Below are 6380 nucleotides of genomic sequence, written 5' to 3'. Positions count from 1 at the left end.
TTTGTATGTGTGAGTGAAGAATGTGGTCCCTAGGCCTGCAACTAAGCCTGCCAGAGCAGTTTTCTTCCAGTTTCTGAGAAGCCCTGGTCAGCTTTAGCAGGTAGAGAAGCGTTTTCATCATCGGTAAATCTAGCCTAAGCAAATAACTGAATAAGAGTATGAATTTTAAGGTCTTAGATGCTGACCAAAGAATAAAAGAAATCAAACACCCCCCAAAATGCATGCTCTGTGAGGTTCAGATTAAGAAGCATTAATGAAATTCACCAAAGCAAGCATTGCTATTTTATGTATTACACATTTTCTTGATGAAGGAAGGTGTCAACAGGGCTCCTGGGTGGCTCAGTCAGTTAAGTGTCTGCTTTCAGATCAGGTGATTCCCTGGGTCTTGGAATTGAGTCCCACACTGGGCTCCCTGCTCAGTAGCGGAGTCTGGTTTTCCCTCTCTTTCTGCCCCTCCCCCCTGCTCATGCACACACTCTCTCTCTCTCCAGCTCTCTCTCAAATAAATAAATAAAATCCTAAAAAAAAAAAAAAAAAAAAAGCAAGGTGTCAACACAATCCATCTCTAGTGGCTTTTGAGCAGAGATTCAGGATAAGGATCAGGTTTTTAGGACCAACTGCAAATGTGCTCATCCTTTGGGAACACAGGAAAGGAGATCTAATGATGAAGAAATCTTCATAGGGCAGCCTGGGGGGGAAAAAAAAAAAAAAGACCAGAAGAAAGGAGAAGAGCAGACTGGAATGCAAGCTGCCACAAAAGTCTTGAAGTCACTGGTTGAACATTTCCCTAAACTATGCTTGATGATTTCAAGGCGTGGAGAAGCAAATGAGTGATTGACATTAAGCCTCACTTGTAGTTCAGGTGTACTGTAATTTTTGCTTGACTTCATTAATAAGGGTAACCATTGTCTTTGTCTCTTATGGTCAATTACTAGATTATTTTTAAAAGATCAAACTTTGTCTAGAAATTGGCATTCTTTCGCTATGATTTTCATATTTTCCAATCCTTGGAGTTTCCTAAAATTCTTAGCAAGAATTTTGGATTATCATAGTGCTAATTTTATTTCTTATTAAAAATCTTCAGCTTTGGGGTGGCTGGGTGGCTCAGTGGGTTAGAGCCTCTGCCTTCAGCTCAGGTCATGATCCCAGGGTCCTGGGATCATGCTCTGCATCGGGCTCTCTGCTCACTGGGGAGCCTGCTTCCTCCTCTCTCTCTCTGCCTGCCTCTCTGCCTACTTGTGATCCTCTGTCAAATAAATAAATAAAATCTTAAAAAATAAAAATAAAAATCTTCAACTTCTACCATCAACCTTACCTTCCTTTTTTTTTTTAGCTTAATGAGGTATCATTGACAAATAAAATTATAAGATATTTAAAGGTTATGATATTTACCCTTGATTTTTACAGAAAGCATTTTTATTTCTTTTGAGTCTTTTGTTGTTTCCTCCTATCTCTCTATATTACAAGTTTATATGCTAGCTTTTGACTTGTTCATTATAGTCACATAATTATAGTTTCCTGCTATGCTGGATTATGACTTAACCCACTTACACAATTATGTTGCTAAGTTTTGTTTTTTTGTCTTAATTGTCTTTGTTATTTATTTTTGTTTCTATCAACTATAAACGGTATCTCTTGATTCCACTTCACTATTCTTCCTCACATTCAGCCATTCAGCTGTCTATACTTAAACATTTATTTTGTCAAATTTCATTAAAATTTCATTTTTGTTCTGTGTCAATAAATGCTTCTAGTTTTTTATGCTTGTTGTTTTAACTAACTCCTACTGAGGACTTACTATGTGTCAAGCACTATTACACACACTTTGTGTAAAGTAATTGAAGCCTCCCCAAAAGATGATGAAATAGATAACTTATTTCTATCTTACAGAAAGGAAATTGAGTAACAGAAATCAAGTAAGTTTCTGGATTCATATAACCACTAAGAACCTTAGAATCTGTTTTCTTAAATACTGACTAATACGGTAAATCTCTTTAGGTTGTCTCTTAAAATCAAGTCATTAACCATTATTTATATTCTGTTTACAATCTAAATAGCATCCAATATAGTGTCAAGTAGTGTATTATGATTACACTCAGTTTCTTATCTGGTTTGTTTTTTAATTGCTTTTTTTCCCCCTTACATTGCCTGCCTTTTCTATTTCTTAAAATCTTTTGATATGTCAAGAGTAGTATTAAATCTCCTTTTTTTCTTTGATACCTTTTCCCAAGCCTTTTGTTGTCCTCCAAAAGTTGTTCTGATTTCTCTATAGGATGGATCACTGCACAGTTCTGTCCTGGACTGGATCATCTATTTCAGATTTCACATATTCCTCCTTAATTTACTGTCTTACTGTTCTATAATGTATCCTCAAATATACCCTAAGAAATGGTAGTAGAAAGGGCCTTTCAGAGAACTCACATTTTTGAAGCTTTTAAAAATGTGTCCTTCTTTGGACAGTTGTTTTGACTGCTTTTAGCATTCTAAGTTATAAAGAATTTCCACTCAAAGCTTTGAAGGCATTTGTCCATTACCTTCTACCATTCAGAATTGTCGATTGGATGGCCAGTGCCAAACTATGCTTGTTATTTTGTGGATGTCCTGTCTCTTCTCCTTGGAACCTGCTAAGATAATGTCGCTCCCTAGCATTCTGAAATGCTATGAAAATACAATTAGAGTAGCCTCTAATCTTCATGCACTGGGGACACAATGGGCTTTCTTAGTCTGAAGACTTTCTTCTTCCATTCTAAGAAATCTATCTGTCTCTCTATTTCATTTCTTCCCCTCTGACTTCTCTGGTCCGTTTTTAAAATTCCTATGAATAGAATGTTGAACTTCTGAATTATCATATATGTCTTACAACTTTTCTCACTTTTTTTTTATCTTTTTAAATTTTTATTCTAGGATATTTACTTCTCAACAGTCTCTTTCAACTTTTGCAATTTTTTCCTTTTATTTTTTTAATTTCAGAAAACATTTTTCTAAGTATATCTGGATCTCTTTTTGTTCTCTAATTTTTCTTTTCTCATTGCATCTTGTTTTTGTTTCTTGGATGCAGAATCTTCTCTGATCTTTGTAATATTACTTAAGAAGATTTTTTTTCTAAATTCTGCAGGATCGCTTTTCTCTGCTGCTAATTTTGTTTCTTCTCTTTGTGTTGTTGTTATGGGGTTTTCTCAAGTTTGGCGCCCCTTATTTCTCATTTGTATTTAAGCACAGGCCATGGAAGTGTCAGTCTGTGAGCTTTCTGATGGTAGGCAGGGCTTGATGACTAGCCAACTGCTCTTTAGGATGAGTGGTCAAGGAGCTGGCTGTCACATTAGAGGACAGAGTCACTGGCTTCAGTGCCCCTCCTGGCTGTCCTGGTTCTTCTTAGATCGCTCATTCCATAGCATGAGAAAAGATCCTTTTCCTTTTATTATTTGTTCATTTGTTCAAGGAGTATCTGTCTGGCAACCAGGAGGGCTGTGTTTTGGGGGAAGGGAAGGCATTGACCAGGTAGTCTCTATTTTGTATTTCAGTGAATCCTCCATCCCATGCCCCCTGTTTCATTCCTACTGTCCATTGTCCCTGTGATTCTAAGAGCCACACATCTCCAGTGCTGTGCAGAGCTAATGGGCTTCCTTACCTATTGCTTTCCCCTCCCATGTCAGGCTTCAGCTTACTCTCTTCCACATGGACAAACACCAGTCATCCTCATGTTTCCAGGAAAATATATGGTAAGCATATATCTGTATATAAGGATATCCCAATTCATTTAATTCTGCTGATAAATTACAAGTATGATAAATTCCCTTGAAATACTATTGGAAATACGCATTTTTAGTGTGTAAATTTGCAACACTTCTACCTGAAGCATGATTGTGTGTACCTTTGGCTAGGAAGCTCTGAGTTCCCTTCCTATGTCCCATTTTTAAGTTAAAGCTGCCACTCCCTAGAAGGTAAATTTTCCCCACTATGAAAGAATTCTGAAATTCTAGTGTGCTTCACCTGGTGAGTTTATTAAAAATACAAAATATTGGTCTTCAAACCCAGAAAGTCAGGAGATCTAAACTAAGGCCAAAGAATCTTGCTTTATAATACATTGTGCAGATTATTCAAGGGCAGACAGTACATGACCTTCCTTCCAGAGTTCCACTCTAAGGATAAAGAAGGAAAAGGGAGATTAATTAAGAAGCCAGTGTTTCCAGATAAATACTTTAAGAGGAAATAGAGCAGAGAAAATCAGCATTGTAAATGTCTCTGTAGTACCTGAGTCCCACTAGAGTTAAATAGATGGTAATTCTTCACATTAAACATGTAAATGAACCGAAAAGATATGGATGTCATTAGGTTAATTTCTTTTCCTTTCTTTCTTCCTTTATCCTTTCCTTCCCTTTCTTTTTCCTTCCTTCCTTCCTTCCTTTTTCTTTCTTTCTTTCTTTCAAGAAAAACTCATTACTTAGGTAAAGAAGTTTTATAATTACCAAAATTCCAAACTTTGAAATGATATTTTCATTTGTTTTGTGAAATAATAATTCTAGAGAATAATGTTTCTTCTGCATATTGGATTGATGTGCCTCTCCCAAACTCAAAAGATACATAACCTTAACCTGCCCTTTTAAAATAAATAGCAGCTTTCATACCTGTCTTTTCCCAAGAATATCTCTTATTCTCTGAAACTCTATGTTTGTTCATTGTGTCAGGGCAAACCACAGGCTCTAAGACGAAAGTGAATAGGTAAGCATGCTGGGACTGGAAGACTTTCTTTGCTGTCAACTGTTTTGCTTGGAAGAAAGATCACCAAAGGGAGCTATTTGGTTGAGACTAAATATTCAAATGAAGTTAGCATTGCATTCAAGCCATTTTTTTTTTTTAAGAATTTGAGCTATTTTCCTCTGCATTATTATCCATGTAGACAGGTAGAAACCTGCAAAGTCAAACTGTGAAGGAAGAAAAGTGACAGAGGTCTTTGTTAGATTCTTGAGGGAGATTGGCCTGTCTTCCTCTAGTGTGTATATCCACCAGACAGGTAGCTGTGATTGCTTTACAGATATCCATTTCTACAAGGAAGTTACTCCCTCTGATTGAAAAGTCTAGCATGATTGGACCCAAAATAACTGTGGCCGAATGCCAAGAGAAATTCCCCCTAAGCATGAATGTCTTCCCTGTTTCCACAGTCCTAGACAAGGGGTGCTTCAAATCTATTCACCCCCTCTACCCCCCACCCACTCTGTCTGTCTACTAGGGCAAAATCCCTTAACTTACCTTCACTTGAATTGTTTCTATCAGCCTCCATTTCTCACTTGGCTGTAAGTTCGTGGCCAACATTTAATGGCTGACATGTGGACTAATTTAGGAAAGCTTAGATCTGCTCAGGCTGCAGTTTTACAGATATGCTGATCCCAAAACAATTAACATCTTTTTACACATAGAAATTTCCTTAATTTTTAGGCTAGTTACCCGGGAGAGGAGGAAAGAGAGGAGGTAAAGAGAAAAAGCAAAGCAGGAAGACATCTGCCTTTGAACCCGCCCCCCACCACCACCACTCCCGACCTAACAGCTCCTTCACTGGGAGGTTGGAAATGGACTCAGGTCTTTCTTCTCTTTCTATTATTTATCTTGTGATTCAGATTTCATTTTTCTTAAAGGATCAGTCTACCAATAACATCTTGTGAGCAAAAATAAAAAAAATTAAGAGAAGGAAATTTGCTAATTCACTTACAAATTATAAGGTTGATGAGAATATACTTAAGAAAAGTAAGTATATCAACCATTTGTATCCATTAAAAATGCATTTATTGATAGCTCATCCTCTGCCAGTACTGAGTTGAAATAAAGATCCCACTATACCGGCTTCGGCAGCACATATACTAAAATTAAAACAGTACAAAGAAGATTAGCATGTCCTCTGTGCAAGGATGAATGTAAATTCGTAAGATATTCTATATTGAAAGAAAGAAAGAAAGAAAGAAAGAAAGAAAGAAAGAAAAAGAAGTCTCACTGATTATTTCATTTTTTTCATTATTTCATTATTTCATTCACCCAAACCTAGAAAAAATGTACTTTCATTTCTACCTGCCACTTGTGTTTATTGATTTTTACTTTACCAAAAAAAAACAACTTTTCACTTTTTGCCCTTCACTATCACAGAACAATATTCTCCGGTGTTTTTACAGTCTTCTATGATGTTTCATTATCATTAGTCCTCAGACTATGGTTGGGATGGGATGCCGTCCGAGGGCTTAAAGGGGAGATACATGAATCAAAATATGATGATCTAACATAATATCACATTTGTGAACTCAAGTTGAGTTCTTTACCTAATAAGTAGCAGCAACTATTTCCTAATTTTTGGTGGGGTATTAACGGCCAGCATTAGAGAGAGACAATATTAGCAC

General features: G+C 36.6%; 1 non-coding gene across 1 annotated transcript; it reads left to right on the top strand.

Moving 5' to 3' along the window:
* Window positions 1-5832: 5832 nt before the first annotated feature.
* On the top strand, window positions 5833-5934 carry LOC116863978. The gene has a single exon (XR_004381882.1). It is a non-coding gene; the product is annotated as a U6 spliceosomal RNA (small nuclear RNA).
* Window positions 5935-6380: the final 446 nt, after the last annotated feature.

The sequence above is a fragment of the Lontra canadensis genome, unplaced genomic scaffold (genome assembly GCF_010015895.1).
Source record: "Lontra canadensis isolate GAN:19392208 unplaced genomic scaffold, GSC_riverotter_1.0 scaffold4, whole genome shotgun sequence".
NCBI lineage: Eukaryota > Metazoa > Chordata > Mammalia > Carnivora > Mustelidae > Lontra > Lontra canadensis.
Note: the sequence above shows the minus strand (reverse complement) of the source record. Positions and strands in the feature narration are given on the sequence as shown.